Source organism: Prionailurus viverrinus, chromosome C2 (assembly GCF_022837055.1).
Source record: "Prionailurus viverrinus isolate Anna chromosome C2, UM_Priviv_1.0, whole genome shotgun sequence".
In the NCBI taxonomy this organism is placed as follows: Eukaryota; Metazoa; Chordata; class Mammalia; order Carnivora; family Felidae; genus Prionailurus; species Prionailurus viverrinus.
In genome coordinates, this window is record NC_062569.1 from 66,005,025 (window position 1) to 66,023,381 (window position 18,357).

General features: G+C 35.8%; 1 long non-coding RNA gene across 3 annotated transcripts in view; it reads right to left on the reverse strand.

Annotated features, from left to right (window-relative positions):
* LOC125175621 (uncharacterized) overlaps positions 1 to 14,010 on the reverse strand; it is a 42,417-nt gene extending 28,407 nt beyond the window's left edge. For all 3 annotated transcript variants that reach the window (XR_007155903.1, XR_007155905.1, XR_007155904.1), the window contains exons 1-4: positions 12,899 to 14,010; positions 11,950 to 12,039; positions 11,445 to 11,551; positions 7,569 to 7,645 (exon numbers count right to left, since the gene is read on the reverse strand). This is a non-coding gene — a long non-coding RNA (uncharacterized LOC125175621). The remainder of the gene's footprint in view (positions 1 to 7,568; positions 7,646 to 11,444; positions 11,552 to 11,949; positions 12,040 to 12,898) is intronic.
* Positions 14,011 to 18,357: the final 4,347 nt, after the last annotated feature.

Below are 18,357 nucleotides of genomic sequence, written 5' to 3' on the forward strand. Positions count from 1 at the left end.
TTGTTTTTTAAATATTCATTAATTTTACTATATTTTTATAATTGTAATACTCAACAGATTATTTTATAAGAAAAACCTTTTTAGAAGACATGAAAATAATTTTGATTTAAAAATTTGACAGCATTTGATGAAGTATATATAAATTTTGTATACTTTTGAAAATAACATTACTTTTGTTTATTTAAATTATTCCCATCAGGAGAAAAAATTATGTTAAAAAATATGATCAGAATGATAAAAGCCAGTGTTTCTGCTAAAGTGAAATAGAGACAAATAAAATTTATGTAATAAATATCTTACTTATGGATTATGTATAACTGTTTTTTTTATTACATATCTAAACATTATTAGCTAACCAAGGAATGCCCAGGCATATGCAGCAATAATTAAATTTAGTCATCTTTTGATATTTTTTTAAAGTTTCATCCATATAAAAACTATAATTGTGCACATATTTTTCAGGTTTTGTTATTATATAAAGGTGTATTTGTCAGGGTAGAAGGGTAAATGTAATATATCTAGTAATTTATTAGTTTGATGTAAATCAAACAATCAGTGATTGGGGCATCTGGGTAGCTCAGTTAGTTAAAGGTCTGACTCTTGGTTTTGGCTCACATCATGATCTTGCCTTTCATGGTCCGGCATCTGCCCTGATGGTGTGGAGCCTGCTACGGATTCTCTCTTTCTCCTTTTCTCTCTTCCCCTCCCCAACTTGTGCTTTCTCTCTCTCTCTCAAAAAAATATTAGTGGTTAAATATTTAGTATAAAATTTTAAATATTTAAATATGGCAAATGAGCCCATTTGTCCTCTGTTCCTGTTAGGACTAGAGGGAGGGGTAGAACTGCCCCTACTACCAAAAATAATAATAATAATAATAATAATAAGGCAATGGACCAACTATTCTATGTTGAAAGTTATTAATTTTCTTAGGTATGACAATAGCATGCAATTAAATGTCTATATTTTGCAGACACGCTTACAGATTTATTTAACAGTTGAAATGGTAAAATGTCAGAAGTTTCCTTTAAAATATGACCAAACAAATCATTATAATATTTCTTGTTTGAAATATTCCTTCTGTTTGAAAGGAAAGGAAGTAGGTATATGCTCCATTTGTAAATTAGAATTTGGCAAAAAAAATAGTTTATTCTTTTATTTGATCAAGAATTTTATTTTCATCTTTATCTCAGATATATTTTGGAGTCTTTAAAAAATCCTGTAAGCATTAGAATGCCAGGGTTAAAACCATGTGTTTTAAAATGAGTTTGACTTGGGTTTTAATCCTACATTTTTACTAGATTTTTGATTGATGGTAAGTTGTTTATCCATCCTAAATCTCAATTTTCTCATTTTAGAAATGACAGTGCTACTGCTAACACTGATCTCATAGCATCAAACCGAGGATTAAACAAAATAATGTATTTTGCTTAACACAATGCTTGACACAGAACAAGCACCCAATAAGATGCTAACAACTTAATAGCATCAGCTGGCATCAGTTTTGGATTATAAGACTATTTAGATATGAAAATGGTTGTTCCTTTTAGTTTATGGAAATAGATTATTGGTAATGTTTATGAAGCATTTTCCCCCCTGGCACTCAGTTAATCGTAGCTTTAGTTAGAAGTGAATCTTTTCTTTCTTTCTAATGTAAGTTCCTGAAAGGAAAATGAGCGTCTCTGATTTGGAGATGGTGAAGCTCAGAAATGCTGCGATTCTCAAATTGGATGCCTGTGGCTGAGAAGACATCATTGTCTTGTTGAACTGGGGTTGTTGGTAGTAGGAGAAGAGGGGTGGTTTGGATGGGAAAAAGAAGAAAAGAGGAAGAAAAAAGAATAAAAGAAGGATCTAAAGAACTAAAGGAAGGAATGCTAATGCCTGTCACTTAAAAATGTCGGACTATAGGAGAAATGTTCAAGTTTTTAAAATAATTAAAGTCATCAAACATCGAACTACATAAATAATTTTTAGTATTAGAGATAGGAATATATATCCATCCAGGTACATACACACACACACACACACACACACACACATATATATATACATGTATGTGTATATATATATATATGTATGTATACATACATACAGAGAGAGAGAGAGAGATTGTAGAACCAGAACCAGAGATTGTAGATTATATAACACACACACATGCACACACACACAAATATATATATATATATATATATATATATATATATATTATATTCAATAAGCCAACATACTAATTGATAAGTCAGTTGTGGTTTTTCTGTAGTATGACATAATATTAGCTAAACAAAAAACAAAAAAAATGTTCCAAATCCTCAAAAAACTACACTGGGTTAAACTGCTCATTTTTTATGTCCACTGAGTGAGACTCCTGGACTTCCTGCACAAAACACTATACCTCTCAGCTAGTATTAGGGGCTCCAGAGCTTTGAGATGACTAGAAAAATTCAGAATAGTCTAACATTTTAATATTATGGGGGCTATATCCTCTTGGTCTTTCTGAGTTAAAACCTTGGAGTTACTTTCAGTACCATTCTCTCAACCTCACATTCCAATACATAGAAGACACTTGCATCATACTCATTTCTTCTTTGTAATTACTCAAGAAAACCATAACCTATTTGTCTCATGCTGACAGTCTTTTCCAGTCTCAAGTTCCATACATCACCGAAGAAGCAGAAAATGCTACCGAGGTAAGAAAGCAAGGAAGCATGCGTTACTATGCAGACCAAAAGCCTGTGAGAGAGAGTGAAATCTGTTGCAAGGTTCTGTTGGATATTCTCTGTGGGTGAGGGTACTAGAGACGGGGTTAAAATCTTGCTTACAGCTAATCTACAGCAGGTTTGCAAGTTACCAAGTAGGAGAGGATGAGTCTTAAGTAAGTAAGAAGTAGCTCTTCTCTCTGGGAACAGGCGCCTCAAAGAGGCAATTCGCACACAATTTATAGGGAGAAATACATCAGGGGAGCTAAAGAATTACTCCTGAGACCCATTACATTTGAGCATGATGGCATCTGTTCCAGTGATCTATAGCTTCTGTGCGATGCATGTATTTTTGCTTTGGATGATTGTTGGCTCTGTGGGCTGCAAACGCAAGTTCATGTCCATGCCGGAGGAAAAGGTGAAAGGAAATCTCTGGCAAATGTTCTTTTATTAAGAGGGTGAATTGTTGCAGACAGGTTGCAAGAAGTAAGTCAGATGGACATAGAACAGAGGAAATCAATGAAAAGTTTGTGAATGGAAGTTTGTAACTCAGAATAAAAAATGGAAAAGAAAACAGTAACAGCAATAAAATGCACAAACGGAAAATCTGGCCACCATGGGAATTTTATCCCAGTTAAGAGGATTTTCTTATGCAGTGTGTGGGGACTGCTTGAAGAAACCGTGTGCTGTTCTCACTGATACACAGGAGAATCATAGGCTCCACCAACCGGGAAGAATCTTGTTCATAACCCAGGAGGAAAAGACTTAACATGACCACCCTCCTGTGATGGGTTAAGGAGCTGTGGGTGGCCTTGACATGGCTGTGAAGGAGGATTTTCATTTCATGTCCAGCACTGGAAAAACCAGAATTAAGTGGGACAGAGATACTCCCTCTTTGCATCAGTTCTTGTAACTGCCCCCAGCAGGCACATAAAAAGTCTGATCAGAATCAGATACCACCTGAATTCTAGCTCAGAGAATTTCTCCAGTTTTACCCTCCTTTCATAAACTTTAAATTTTCTCATTCATCAGACTGTGTTGCGTCAATTCTTGATTCAGTTGTTCCTCACATACTCAGGCTAAAATCTTGATTTCCACCATTTGACTTTATTCTGTTTGGATTAGGTCACCCTGTTTTGGAATGTCGACTGTGTACCCACATAAAGTGTTGCTTCTAGTAACTGCTTCTTGGTTTTCTAGCTGCCAGCATGGGCACAAAGTCCTGAAATTCTGGGCAGAACCCTGTTCCCTGGGACACAGCTGGCTGGATCCATAGTTCCACTCAGCTTGTTGGCATCTGATTTCAAGGTGATAGAAGTAAAAACAGAAATTTATTGTAAAAAAGCAAGTGCTATTATGGAGGTACAAACTAGGTTCTGTGGGAACCCAGTGGATGGAGCAGACGACTAGGCTTATTTTTATTAAGGCCTCTGAAAAATATCCCACTACCTCCAGTGGGCAAGATGGGGGATAAAGGTAGGTGAATAAAAGTGAAATGCCCTTTTAACTAAAAACTATCCCAAAAGTAACTAATAATGTTGATCAATGGAGTGAATGATGGAGTGAAATCCTGAATCACAGCACTAATAACAAGCAGAGTGGAACAAACAAGGGGTGACATTGACAAGGACTAATACTTAGGAAAACAACAGCAGTGGCATCTACCACTCATCTGATAGTTGAGCTGTACTGGCACTTTGCATATATTATATCAGTTAATTCTCTCAAGGATCTGTAAGCTAGGCTGTTATTCGCACTTTATAGATTCAGAAAGGCGAGGAAACTGGCCCAGCTTTGCACAGCTAGTACTGTGCTTTTAACCCTTGTTAGTCCATGTGGAGGTTGCTTAACCCCTTTCGTTGTGTTAAGTCATGTCATTCTGCCAACACACAGTGAGTTAGAGTCTGTCACCATCTCCCTCTTACAAACAAGAAAATTGAGGCAAATCTGTCTCCCAAGTTTGGCTTACCATTAGAATATAGTGTGTTATAATAATAACAGATAAACATTTGCTCCAATCCAATAGTAAAAGCCTGGTTAGAAGAGAAATTAAGGCTTGAAAAAACACATGCGATTTATTATTTTGTGGGTCAGAAAAGAGAAGACCTGGGTGGTAGTTATATTTTATCATTTATTAGCTATATGTCCTAGGGCAGGTGCATTAAACTCTCTGCACCTCAGTTTCATTATCTATAAAGTGTGGAAAATAATACCAGTCTCCATACCTCTTAAAGCTTTGGAAGAAAAAAATGAGACAAGGGATATGAAATTGATTTGAAACCATGAATGTTATGCAGATCTACGTTTTTGTTTTTGTTACTATTTTGAAAAGACAACTGGTAAAAAAAATACTCAATAATCTGAAAATGGTGCAGTAAAAAAGGTTATTTTATGCTTATATGAATTAAAATAATGCAGACCATGATGTTAAAGATCCAAGGAGATAGAAGTTTGTCTTTGCAATGAAAATGAAAATTAAACACACTTAAAAGCCAAACCTAATAAGATAACATATGAGCCTGAAGTAGAGCTGTGCCCTTAAAATTCTTAAGGCTTTTTATTCCTTCAATTAAAGTCAAGAAAGAAAACGAAGCTTGTAAACAAGACTACCTGTGGGTAGCCAAAGCACAAAGGAATTCCACACTAGAAGAGTATACAGAGTACATTGGAATATATGCTCTGACTCTCTGAAGTGAATACAAATTTATTTGTTTATGGAATTGCAAACCCACTTACCAATGCCATTATCTAGGCACAGTATTCCTAAAAGAAATATAATTATTATCAGTGAAGTTTTGCCTTCCTCAGGATCAAGGAAAACACAATAAAAGAGAAATTAATTGAACACCAATTTTATAGATCTTAAAAATTTATAATTTGAAATAAAATTTTAATTTTAATTGTGTGGCTTTTCTTTAAAATATGAGGTCTTTCATTTATGTTTAATGATTACGTTCCCAACTTACTAGGAAGAAAAACATCAACTTTTCTTTTTGTTTACTTTAATCTTTATACCTACCACAGAGAATGAACATGGCTTAATTCTTTGAATTTGCTTGAGATAATCCTCTGGATGTTTTTGTCTTTAGAGCTTTTTAAAATTAGGCCCTTCGCTCTTATTGAGTAAAGGAATTTCCAAACTTGGATAGCAAAGGGAAGGTCTGTTGTATCCATAGTTAATACCAAGGAATGAGAAATCGGTATAAATTGACTGCATGTGTCATCCTTTGAAGCTGTGACCTATATGAGTCAATCTAAGAGTAATCTCTCTTTTAGAGATGTATAGTCTAAACAAGAATTTCATTGCTTTTTCATTTCTCTAGGAGAATATAAAGAAGGAGTTGTGTTTCACAGAAAAGCTTATGAAAATTCCAGATTGTCTCCTATTCTCTAAAACCCTATACCTCTAAGTTACTTACCTCCTACTATTCCTATTAAGAGGAATAATGTGTGTTGAACTTGTTCATGGTAAGCACCCAATAAGCATTGGCAATTTTCAGTGTTAACTTAGAAGACTATTTTGTTCTTCATGCCTTTCTTATCCCTTCCATGTCTTTCCTTCTCTGCTCCTAAATACACACTTCCGCTCCCAACCTAATTCCTCTTGAGCCAGCTTGTCATCTTCTTCCTTCAGCATCACAGCCCGCTGCAGAGCATGGTTGCTCTTTTACTTTCACTTTATTTCTCTCTACAATCTACCAGCATAGTTGTAGCTTTTACACGTTTTGAACTTTTTTGCCAATTCTGCAATGCTGAAATAAAAAAAAAAAAAAAACTAACATGGCAACAAAAGAAACTTCCCTTAGATGGCTGGAGAAGATCCGGAACTGAGCAGGTGAAGCCAGGACCCTCCAGCAAACAGAGAGACAGAAGACTGAGAACACGCCCTCTTCAACATACACAGGAACAGGAAGTCGAAATGAAGTTTTTCCTAGCTAAGGGGGATAAGGCAGAATGCTGACATTTGAGAAATGCATTCTGAATAGCAGCTATTTAATCCTCCTACTGCAATGTGAGGCCAGTATTATTGCCATCATCCTACGTTACAGATAAGAGATTCATATGGCCTTAAGTCATGAATCTGGGTTATAGCTAGAAACCTTGGTTTTAAAGACCCTACTATCACCCATTAAATGTGCTGGCTCCCTGAGCTAAGGATGAAGGTTACCTGCAAAGCATTGGTAAAGGAAGTTGAAGTTCAATTTGTGAGTTTTCTTTCTACTGACACGCATTCAAAATTTTTTATTGAGTGACAACTATGTATCAAATATTATTCTAGATACTGGAGTGCTTTATGAGACATTAGCAAATTTCTATCCTAATAGTAAAGGAGAGAAGGAAGAAAGGAAAGCAGGAAGGGAGGAAGGGATTAGCTCTATGATAGATTCAGTTGGACTACTATAGGTTGGGTGGTTAGAAAACCACCTCGATAAGGAGACATTTAGATTTCATTCCAAATGTGATGGAACTTTCTTCCTTTCCCAAAGACACTTAGCTTCTCAACATAACTAGGTGACCATACTTCTTTCAACATTGGCAGTACACTAGAGATTTATGTTCCAGATGGGTTGGAAGAGAGAGAGTCTGGGATTTTTGACATTAGGCCAGATGAGTATTTTGGTACTGTACTGAAAATGAAAGAATTCAATAAAATTCTATTTAGTAAAAGAAAATGCAACTTTCCAACTGCCATCCCCCCAGTGGCCATTCATGTGTATATGCTCATTCTATTTCCTAGTTTGTCCACCCATAAGAGATTGGGAGATTTTCCTTGGATAAAAAAAAAATATAGAAAAGTGATAATACTATAGATGCTAATTATAGTGATAACCCCATTAGATGTCTGAGTTTACATTAGATGTCTGAGTTATTACCTTAGAGTGAAGCATGCCATTCCCCAAACCTGCACCACAGAGAGTTCTCATCTATCACAGTAGTCAGTAGATAGTACCTAAAACAAATGAGCAAAAAGAAATTACAGTTTAATCAGGTTTCTTAAAAATGAGGTAAACACCTGAAGAAATAGTTAAAATGAATTGAAAATAGTTGCTTCTGGGAGATGGAAGTAAAGAATGAAAAGGGTTGGGGTAGAAGGGCTTTAAAATGTTATAGAAATATTTGACTTTTATAATTATGCATGTATATCACCTTAATACACATAAAAGTTAAATTTAAAGAATGAACCATTATTAAAACATGCCCAGGGGTTCCTGGGTGGCTCAGTATGGTTAAGCATCTGACGTAGGCCCAGGTCATGATCTCATGGTCCCTGAGTTTGAGCCCCATGTTGGACTCTCTGCTGACAGTTCAGAGCCTGGAGCCTGCTTTGGATTGTGGGTCTCTCTGCCCCTCCCCCACTTGTGCTCTCTCTCTCTCTCTCTCTCTCTCTCTCTCAAAAAAAAATAAGTAAACATTAAAAAAATTAAAACATGCCCAGATTCACACAGGAGTAGACACTACTGATAAAACAACTTTTAAAATCTAAACAAAAGTTCCTTGAAAGGAATGATGAGAATTGTAACAGGAGAAACACGATTCACTAGGTTGATGAAGGCAAGTTTATGTGGCTCTAAAGAGTGTCAAGTTTACATAGTCTAATAGATCTTTCTCTGTATTTGGAAAAATAGCTTTGGATATAGACATAGGAACATTTCAAACTTATATGCGCACACAAAATATACCATAACATTACTTTGTTTTTTCACAAGAGAAGCAGCAGTGCATAATGGTTAAGAGCCCAGAGGAGCCAAAATCCTGGGTGTGAATACTTTCTTTGCCACAAACTAGCTATGCCTGATTTCCCATCTGTAAAGTGGATATGACAGTAATACCTCGTTCATGGCATTGTAATAAGGACTACATGAATTAATACCTGTATAGTTAGAATAGTGTCTGCCCCATAATAAGCACTACATAAGATTTTCCTAATTAAATTAAAAAAATCATATTTTGTTTGCTACAAACTTTATCAATGTTATAGGCCCATTACAAGTTTAAGTTTAAAGCTAAATATTCCAAATATTAGAAACTCTTTTAAAATAGTTCTTATATTAAAATTTACTGTGACTTACGAAAAGTACCTAGTTATCTATTTTACCCAACCATATAAAATTAAATACACATGTATGTAAATCACACATATATCTGCATGTACATTTAAATGATAGCTTCAGGGGCGCCTGAGTGGCTCAGTCGGTTAAGCGGCCAACTTCGGCTCAGGTCATGATCTCGCGGTCTGTGAGTTCGAGCCCCACGTCGGGCTCTGTGCTGATGGCTCAGAGCCTGGAGCCTGTTTTGGATTCTGTGTCTCTCTCTCTCTGACCCTCCCCCGTTCATGCTCTGTCTCTCTCTGTCTCAAAAATAAATAAAAGTTAAAAAAAAATAAAAAAAAATACATACAGCTTCAGTGGAATAAAGTTATGAACAACTAGGTAAAGCAGATAAGCAGTAGACACATGGAATATATTTAAGATAGAAAGCTTTGCACTGAAAAGCAGCATTGATAACTTTGCCGTGTCAATTTATGGGTTTGTTTTACCCTGTTTCCTAATGGTTAAAGTTAAATAGCATTATGAAGACAATGTAACTGAGAATGGACACCGGAAGAGGAAATTGCTATGGGATTAAAATTTAATGAAAGGTAGATTTAAATTGGATCTTTAATGCAACTTTTAAAAGCATTGTTAATCTGTCAGCATGTGGGTTGTATCTCTAGTATTTGAATGCACCTTCACAGTGTCCCAGCTCCATCTTTTCCATTAAGTAAAAAAAAAAAAAAAACAAAAAAACCCCCAAAAAACCCTCTTCTTCCATTAAACAAACAAGAGAAAATTCTATGGCTTCAATCAACAAATATAAGTGAACACAAGCAAAAGGTGTAAGGCATAAAAAGAAAATTATGCTTTGTCCCTGTCCTTCTTAGGGAGGTAAGGCATAAACAGAAGTTAAGCAATTCAGGAAAATTTCACCCAATGTCATAAAACCATAGGAGTCCTAACTGAAAATAAAGACTGATATAAAAAATAAAAAAGTACCTGAAAGTAAAGGAAGAAGGGATAACTGGTGCAGCTGAAGGGATGTGGAATTCAGTCCCTGATGGAGAAAGTGGAATTCAGCAGGTTCTTGGAACGTGGATATAATGTGTGGATTCACAGAAGAAAGGAGAGTGTGTGCCATTCATGGAGGGTAAAATGGGGCAAGATCTGTTCAAGAAACTAATTTGGTAGAGGAATAGAGAAGTAGAAAGGACTAGAAATAGGGCTTCTCGATCTCTTTTTCTCAGCCAAAAAAAAAAAAAGTGTCCAGGTACACTGACTTGAACTAGGGTTTCTCAGGGTTGAGATCTGAAGGAGGTGCAGGTATGATCTATGACTTTGAAGCCTAGAATCAATAGGTTCCTGAAAAAATAACACCAAGGATAAAAACAAATGAAAATCAAGGTGGTCAGTTCAGAAAACCATGAATTATAGTGAATGCCTTATGGAAAGGAGGGTGAAAGGAACAAGTTTCAATGGGCACACAATAGACCAATGTTGAGGAGCTCTCCAAAATGCTCTGACATGGAGGGATGCACTCACAGAGACTTGTGGTCTCACCTATGTTTGGTGATGGAGATGTGAAGAACACCATGCAGGTTCCAGCACAAAGTTGGAATGCTAGGTTGAGACTAAATTATCAGAAATTATAAATTTTAGGGCAGGCATGAATTTTATCCTGGAAGCAATGATGATCTGGAGATTTGCATAGAACTAACTACTGTAAGAAAATAATAAATTTAGGAAGACCACTGAAGTCATTCATGTGTTCCAAAGTAAATGGTGATAGGATGTAAACCAGAAAATTAGAAACAGAAATGACAAGGATGATAAATATATAAGAGGTACTGAGAAACAAGCAGTATTAAGTTTCAGGGATTATTTGGCTTCCAAGAGTAAGATCAAGAAAAAGAAATAAATCAAACTTAATTCTAAGCACTTGAGGGTAGGTGACCAGGAGAAACTTCTGGAGGAACTGACAGAGGAGAGGGAAGGTGAAGATTACATTGCTTTCAGTTGGCAGGTGTTGAAAATAAAGTGTAAAGATAAAGTTATTTACTGAATTTAATCAATGAAGCATTCGTAGCCAACTAAATTTCTTAGGCTTTGCTATTTTAAATCGTTTTAAAAATCCATATCTATTAGCAACTGTAGATTCATAATTTTGATCAGCCTAGGGGTGTCATGTTATTTTTCTTGCAAGCTGATAGATAATATCTGGTATTTTCGAGTCAGCATGAATTAGTTAAGCTGGACTGTAGTGATCTTGATCTGTTTTTTTGGGGGGAGGGGTGGAGAACAGGTGTTATTTCACTTTCTCCAGTATTCTTGGAGCTAGCTATAAGGATGGAAATACTCTCATTGAAGCTCAAGTTCGGTCCACCACTGAAATTTCTTCAGGTTATGGGCCAGCTGTGGTTCATTACAGCCTTGAAAGTGGCAGTGGCCAATAACGTATGTGATAGAAGAGCCAATATAAGATTTGAGAACCATGTTTCTGAAGCTTTAATGTACATACAAATCACCTGAGGGATTTTGTTAAAATGCAGACTTTGATTCAGTAGGTCTGTGGAGAAGCTCGATACTCTGCATTTCTAACACGCCCCAGAAGATGTTGAAGTCACTGACCCCTGGACCACCTTTTGAGCAGCAAGGCACTAGAAATCAAAAGAGAGGATTTTAAAACTAAAGAAGGTCTCTGTGCTCCACACTTACAGTTTGCCTTTTCAGATCCATCTTCCACCCTTCTTCACCTGGAGCTGTGGCTGAAGAGGCTGACCTTTATGGAGCACATCAGTGAGGTTTCTTTTTGCTGGGGTTTCCTGTTGGTTTTGGACAGTAAGAGAAATTGACTGAAACTGGAAAGAGAGAAGTGAGTGAAATCTGGGTATTTACAGTTATTTTGCTAAAACAGAACATTTGATGTCTTAAAAAAATCACCACAATGTACAAAATCATGTGATTAAAACCACAAGGCTTTGGGGTAAATGGGATCAGGGACAGGACATTCAAAATCTCGGTCAGTCACACACATACACACACACACACACACACACACACACAGAGAGAGAGAGAGAGAGAGAGAGAGAGAGAAAGATTGAGAGAGAGAGAGATAGGAACCTAATAAAAAACTATAGTACAATTTTGCACATAAATGGCTAAAAAAATACACATCTTCCAATAAATATGGCATTTATTTTTACCTTGAAATTACTTTTACCTTGAAAAAGCCCTGACGTTTGCTTGCAGAATGGGGCATTAGAAAAGTTGCAGAACGTGAGTTATCATCAAGTGGTGGAAGGACGATTATCTGAAATTGGAAGGAAAGCTGTACTACCAGATGTGGATGGACGAGGCTCATAACACACAGCGAACTGAAGTAGCTGGTAGATATTTGAGGTGTGTGCATGTGTACGTTTTGGGTTTTCCTACTCAGCACAGTTCAGCTATGCGGTCTTCTGTGTTTACCTGGTATTTCTCATGGATGAAATTGTGCATAAGCAAACATCAAATTCAGTTATGCTCAAATTGTTCCCTAATATATTAATCGCATTGGAACAGACACGTGTTCTCAAAACAAGAGTTTTGCTGCAGTTTGCTGCAGATTGTCTGCATTTCTGCTTAGAGATGTGGCTTTTGTAGGTATCCTCTCATACAGCTACAGAAATCACTTCTGGGTTCAGGTAACCGCCATTCACCTTTCCCCTTCTGAGCTAAGGGTGGTAACAATTCCCTGCTATTTCTAACTCTGGGTGATTTCACCACCAACTGTTTGTTTCACTTACTCTTGCCCACAACTCTGTGAATAGTCCCTTTAATGCATGGCCATCAATTACCTATGCTGGTTGAGTTTGTTATATGTGTCCTTCCAATCCTGGACAATATTCAAATGTGATGAGTGATGTGAAGAGATAAAGGAGAATGACAGCGTGGTGGAGAACTTTGGATTTAATTTGTACTGATGTCCATTAACAGATATTTTAATGAGCTGCTTCTGCGTGCAACACCTGGAGAGACCCTTTAAAAAGTCATAGCAAGTCATTCCTTTTCTCAAAACCTTACACTGGCTTTACTGTACTCTGAGAATAAAAACAATGGTCCTTTCAATAGCTCACAAGCCTGGTTTCCTGTTGCATCTCTGAATTGGTTACTCTCCAGTATCAACTCACCATTTTGATCCCTTTGTTCCGGAGACACTGGTCCACTTGTGGTCCTGGGACACAGTAGGTGGGCTTTTCAATAATGCAGACAGATGTTTGTGGAGGCATCTTAGCTGAAGACATTCGAAGGACATTTTCCGAATTTGGAGTACAATTTGTAACAGGGAACACAATTTCTAAGTATGAAAGCTCCTCAGACCATTCATCTGAAAAACTAAGTGATATTGTTCAAATTCACATGCTTTCAAACTATGCAAATACATGTCTAATGAAAGGGAGAGCAACCAAAGTACCACAGGCTCTGGGAAATCATCCAAGAAGTCCATTGCTTGACCAGGTAGGGGTCATCATCCCTGCAGGTGGCCATCCAGTCATGGCCTGGAAATATGTCAGGTTTTGTTTTACATTTTATTAGGATTCAATTATAAATCATTTTTTTGAGTGACAAATACATGTGAGTCTTTCTGCCCAGTAGTTCCAACCAGCCACTATGATGATAAGATACTATAATTTGTTTCATTAGAATCAAGACTTCCTTGTGTGTTTAAGGTTCATTTCTAAAAGTTGTTTCTAAAAAGTTCTAAAACTCCTCACAAAGCCTCTTCCAGCTTTGCCTGTAGCCAGAGCACACCCAGAATCCTGTCCCATATTCAAGGTTTGTTTATATTTTGCTGGAAAGTGCTCTGTTTTACATTCTTGTAGCCATCACCAGCATCATAAGCTCTTAAATGATTCAAGGCAGACAAATGAGGGGACCTCTATCAATGACACAAACAAATTATATTTAATGGTTGGAAAGTTTAAAGAATGTGGTTTCTTTTTCCTTCCAACATTCTTAGCTTTGGTCAGGATAGACGAATTCTCCTGGGTTGTAGTTTCCATGTTTACACATAAGAAAATCAAGGCATCTATTTCCTTATATTTTTATCTGGGAATAATTGTTGAACTTTCAGGACTAGTGTAAGACTAGTTTTATTAAATTGAAGTCACTGAATTGGCTAGAAGAGAAGGCTACCTTTTGATTATGATGCATCTGATTATATGAAATATTTAAATTAGGGAGCTATTTTGCTGTTCTTAATTGAATAGCTCAAAAGAAAAATGAATATTTAAAGCAGTTTTTGTAAGTAGCAGTTGTATACATTCTTATGGAGGATTAGTAGAATAATGATATCTAAATCATAACAATATTCATTCAACCAGTTTTCATTCAATTTTTATAGAACATTGATTATGTGGAAATATTGTACTAAAGTAGCAAAAGAATGGCATTTACACTACATTTCACTTTTTTTTTCTTTTTAAAATTTATCTATTTTGAGAGAGAGAGAGAGAGAGAGAGAGAGAGAGAGACAGAGAGACTAAGCACAAGCAGGGCAGAGAAAGAGGGAGAGAAATAATCCCAAGCAGGCTCTACCTTTTCAGCACTGGGCTCAAACCCACGAACAGTGCGATCATGACCAGAACCAAAATCAAGAGTCGGACGCTTACCTGACAGAGCCACCCAGGTGTCCCACGTTTCACATTTTTATATTGAAGGACACATCAGCCTTGAAACTGGTAGATGATAGACCCTTTGGGCAACTAAATTACAGTGTTTGCTTCTTTATAATAAAAATATTTCGTATTTAGAGTATGTTCAAAGATAAAGGCTATTCTCCAGTTGTTTACAGTATATTCATTTACATCTCACTGACTAGAAGCCAGATACTTGAAGAACAGGAATCTTGAAGTTCTGTGTTCCTCAACTGCCTAATAGAAATGTAAGGCAAGGAGTGGAAAATGAATAATTATGTGTTGAGTGATGTAAAATAATTCATGTAATCATGTGGATGTTTAGTGACTTGAACTGATGAAACATCTGCAAAGTTGAATTTATGTTTATGGAGATGTTTAGTTACTCTTTGTTACTGACTCTTAAAGTGAAACAAGCTTTTATTATAATCATATAAATTCTAAGCATAGCGACTTGAAATTTTTTTTACATTTATTTATTTATTTATTTACTTATTTTGAGAGACATAGAGAGAGCACAAGTTGGGGAGGAGCAGAGAGAGAAGGAGACACAGAATCTGAAGCAGGCTCTCAGGCTCCGAGCTGTCAGCACAGAACCTGACGCAGGGCTCAAACTCACAAACCGCGAGATCATGACCTGAGCTGAAGTCGGATGCTTAACCGACTGAGCTACCCAGGTGCCCCTAAGCATAGTGACTTATAAAGACTATTATCAAATTTTTGCAAAAGTTTAGTGTAGGGAAATCTTAATCAGAAATTATTTCTCTTCAGATACTGTGTTTTCTCTTTCAGAAAAGTCAGATGCCCAGGAAAGATACTAGAGGAAAACACTACAAAATACAGAATACAAAAAAATGTTTAAAAAAAGCCAGTGACAATATTTGTAGACAGCCACACTGAAAAAAAAAAAACAGAACAACCATTGTACTGTTTGACCAGATAGGAGATGGGTCTGAAAGTGACATGGAATGAAGTAATTTATATCTTCACGACAGGTGGCTTACAGTGAGGTTGATAGGAGGGAAGGTGCACTCTGAGCAAGGCATTGATAGTACTGGGAGCAAGTAAAGATCAACAGAGACTCACTTTCTCAGCCAACTTTCTATTCTTGTGTAGAAACAGAAAACACACAGTGATGGGTGCAACATCTGTTGAATTGTTTTTAATGTGCCAAGCTAGAACGGGCTTTTCAGTTTGAGAAACAGCATTTAAAAAAAGAAATAAGGAGAAAAATACGGCACAAAATTAGAAAATATTTATGTAAAGAAATCTTCACAAGATACACTGTAAGTTCCTGACTGAAAATAGGTTGACAGGCAGCTCGATGGCATAGCTGAGGGAGACAGACAAGAGATTCTGGGTTTCAGTTTTTTCATACAGTGACAATTAAATGCAACAGCAGTTTGGTACAGTTGGGCTTTAGGGAAGACGTAATTTTTGTCACATATGTTCCTTCTGCTTGCTGATTTATGGGAAGACAATGGCATTGAAGAAAAGAAGGGTAACTGCTATCTGTCTAGGATGAGGATGTCCCTTATAACATGGCAATTGTAGGAGGCAGCAGGGAGCTGACAAAAGGTGGTTACTTCTCATTCTCAAAAGTCAGGTAGGATTTAACATCAAACATAAGCCTCACTGTAAAGAAATAAGAACACAGAACATGAATGATGTGATTATAAGAAGCCTAGTGATGATGCCAACTGACATAATTTCTGGGCCAAGCTATTTATGTGTGTGTGTGTGTGTGTGTGTGTGTGTGTGTGTGTGTGTGTGTATTCATCTAGGAAATTAGATTTATTGAATACAGATTATTACCAAATATTATTACCAAATATTTCTTTGCCTTCCCGTCTAATTCTATTGGTTCAGATTGACACATAATTATTTGGCCATATATTCTAGTTAAGTGCTAATCAACTAAGGTCCTTTTACACAGTCAAACACTATTGTTGACTAAATCTAATCCTGTTTCAGGAATGGTCACTGAAGAGAACTAGGGTGAATATGAAGAATAAACAACTTATTAAAAGAATTATCTATATTTCTAAGATGTATGGGTAGGAAAATAATAACTTCTTTAGTTCTTGGACTTTAGAATTATTCTTTCCTTTTGGAATCCAAGACATTAGTTATAGGCCCTTTAAAAAATCAATTATTGGACAATTGTAAAATAATGATTTCTCTATAATCTGCATCTTGATTTTGCATTTGTCAAGAATTCAGAAGTTTTGAAAGGAAATTTGTCTTATTTCCATGAATACTACAGTTGCAGTAGTCACATTAATTCCATGTTATGAATGAAATCGTCTCTGGGAAAATAATTTCAAAAAACATTTTAGGAAGGAAAATACAACAGTTAAAAAACCTGCTAGAAATACACAGTGAAATAGAAACTCAGTAGTAATGAGACACTTTATTTAACATGTTACTGTCCACATACAAGCTAAAAAACATAATGATAAGGTGTATGTAAAAATCTGTACCTTGAAAACACTACTTTTTCACATGCATATGGATTATTTATAAAAATTACAAAACTAATCCAAGTAAAGTTCTGTAACCCAAGCAGACTAGTTGCTATGGTAAAAACAAGGAACTTTTAGAAAGCAAATAATGCACATCTACCCACCCCTTAGAGCCCCAGTTCTTAAGACTATGTAGTGTTAAAATGATATTCTAATAATCTTTAAAATTAATATATCCAAAGAGAAAAGTAATGTGATTATCTCCATAAAGTCTGAAAAATATTAGGTAACATTTAGTATCTAAAATAAGAATCAATGCATACTTGTACGATGTAATAATATGTGAATAAACATCTTCACACTATGATAAACCAGTGACACACATTTCCATAATATTTTAAAATTGGAATAGATGACACTTTCATACTTGTGATGTAATGTGTTAGCCAAAAGCTGGCACCATGCTTTAGCACTAGCAGCAGGAACAAGATAAGGATATCTGCAGTCATCTTTGTTATTTAACATTGTTATAGAGCTATTACCCAATGCAATTAGACAAGAGAACAAAAGCAAAAGGTACAAAAGTAGAATGTAGAAAGGATCGTTGCTATCACAGAAAAGTGACTGTTTACTTAGAAAACCTAAAAGAATCACTTGGAAAACTATGACAAGTAAAAATTTAGTAGATTGCTAAGTACAAATTTAATATATATACAGAAATCAATAAAGTTTAATTATAGAACTAAAATTATAGAACTAACTAAATTAGAAAATCTAATAAAATAAATATTCCTTTTACAAAAGAAGCACAATGATTATAAACATAGAATTACATTAATTGAAAAAAAATATGTAATGGACAGAAGTAGGAAATAAATGGATAGATTCCTAATCTTAATGGTGGATTTTGACACATTTCTTTCTGACGATGAATGATCAAGCAGACAAAGCAATTATTGGGAACATTAGAAATTGAACAGCATAATCAATAAGCTAATATGATGAATATATAACGAACTTGCATCCATAGAAAATACTCATTTCCAGCATACATAGAACATTTACCAAAACTGGGCAAACTCACAGTAGAACCCAAAGTAAGTATCTGCAAAATCATAATCATGCATTCCTTATTTTATAATCTCAAAGAAATGAATATAGAAATTGGAAGAAAAAAATCTGCAATTTCTATATTATTAGAATCTAAATCAAGCAAAAAAACACCTTTTCTAAGAAATTCATCGTCCAAAAAAAGAAATTACAATGTGAATTATGAAATAATTACAATTAAATGACAAGGAAAGTAAAAACTTGTAAAATAAAGAACAAACATTTTTACACTTAAAATCATATGTTAAGGAAGAGAAGAGGCTCCAGGGTGGCTCAGTCGGTTGAGCGTCTGACTTCAGTTCAGGTCATGATCTTGCTGTTTGTTAGTTTGAGCCGTGCATCCGGCTCTCTGCTAATAGCTCAGAGCCTGGAGCCTGC